Source organism: Manduca sexta, chromosome 11, assembly GCF_014839805.1.
Source record: "Manduca sexta isolate Smith_Timp_Sample1 chromosome 11, JHU_Msex_v1.0, whole genome shotgun sequence".
NCBI classification, from domain to species: domain Eukaryota; kingdom Metazoa; phylum Arthropoda; class Insecta; order Lepidoptera; family Sphingidae; genus Manduca; species Manduca sexta.
In genome coordinates, this window is record NC_051125.1 from 7,134,160 (window position 1) to 7,136,126 (window position 1,967).

The window sequence follows — 1,967 nt, forward strand, 5'->3', positions numbered from 1 at the left end:
ATTCGAATAACTTGCGTGAAACATTGCCCCCACTAATGACAGGGCTCAAAACGTGTGTCTGTCCTTTTACACCAAAAGAATTGTCCCAAACTTATTCATCCCTTTCGGGTCTTGGTCATCGTTCAAGGTTTCAACCCTTGTAATTAGCGGGGCTACTAATTTTGTCGGCGTATGTGGATAAAGGGATACTGGCAGCTTACATTTTATTTATTTGTTTTTCGAATATCGAACTATATTTGTTTTATTTTAATTCAATTACTAATTATTAAAAGAAATGTAGCGATAGAAAGTATCCAAAATTGCATTATATTTTTTATGGGAAATAATTATAGCAATAAAATGCGAACTGTAGTAAAAAAGCCAAGTATAAGACGAGCATGTGATGTGTGCAGCTGACGCCAAATATGGCTATATTATGAGGTCCCTAATCTACTTCACGGTCGGACGGACGGGAGGCCTGTCGATAACAATAAACGACTTAATACGCCCGATAATCGGTTTTGCTATTCGAAAACATCCGTGATTGACACTTTTGATGACGTTTGAGCTGAACCGAACGCCCCTGCGTTCGCAGCTCTTACCGATTTCCATTACGTTCAATCACTAGAGGGAAAAACGTGTTTGCTTTACGCAAATAATAATGGAAACATCGTTGTTAGATGGCATCTGCAAAAAAACTATGTTTATTTGTTATAGGTGTTTAAAAAAACAAATATGTTATATATAAATAATATTGAACAATGTTGAAACACATATTGCTGTAATAGATTTGGGAATTTTGAAGATAAAAGCCCCACGCAGCGATTTAATTTGGAGTTGTTAATAATCATTAACATCTCATAAGTCGTGTACTATAGTTGTATTCAATATCGTGTTTCACCCAATATATAATATTATTTCGTTTATCTATTTGCGCGCACAAATTACTTTAATCTTTTTTATTATTATAATAAAATACCATACAATATATCTAGTTAATAAACATAAATTGTTAAAAACAATACAATAAAAAGAAAGTAAAATATAGCTAAAAGTCGCCTCGTTTAAAATTTAAGTGACCATGAACTGAAACATTCAAAGCGATCCAAGAGTAAGCTGGATGAGTCTGAGAGGTAAATGTCCACGCTAGTGGAGAACAAACAAAAAACATACGGCCCGAGTTGAAAGACAGAGCGCACTCAGCCGAGCAAAAAAGTGAAAAAGGTAAAAAAGAATCACACAATAAGCGAAGGAGGCAGACCGGCGCGCCACGTCCGGGGTAGACGAAACTTGAGGCATGGCTCGCTTTGACCGCTGACTCATTGACCACGATTAATTTGAATAGTCCTAGTTCCACTCGCACGCCGTTTTAAAATATTTGAATTTTAAATTGACAATGAAAGTGTGGATTCTCGACCGTCGAGTTCTTGAGAGATTTAAGACGCAGCGATTTCTTTTTGTCGACGATGTTTTACAGAGTGACGTCCCTTCCTGGTACTCGTATTTATTTCCAACTATCTCGACGTTCCATTGTGTTTTGGACGCGATATGTGATATTGCGAAAGGGATGACGTTACTTATTCCAAGCATAGGTGTACCACGAAACATTTTGTTCAAAATTTAGTCACGTAGCGTTACGAAGGGTGTCCCCTGTCGCATCTTCAAACCATCGCGATTGTCCATTGTATTCCCTGGAGACAAAGGGTTGAGGACGTTTGGAGAAAGCTTACCTTCGTCAAACCGCTTTTTAGAATCAAACATGCAAGTATTTGGGATACACTGATCGAATTTTTACCTAGTAACTATGTTTACATCACTAAAATACGATGAGCGAATACGTAGTTCATTTTTATTTTCCTTTGATAACAAGTTTGCGTCTTCATCTACTATAAATGGAATATCTAACTAGTGCAATGATTAATATTTGACAGTTATAACGCGACCAAATTAAATGTAATTTCACTCGATCGACGAACTGGCACTCATTT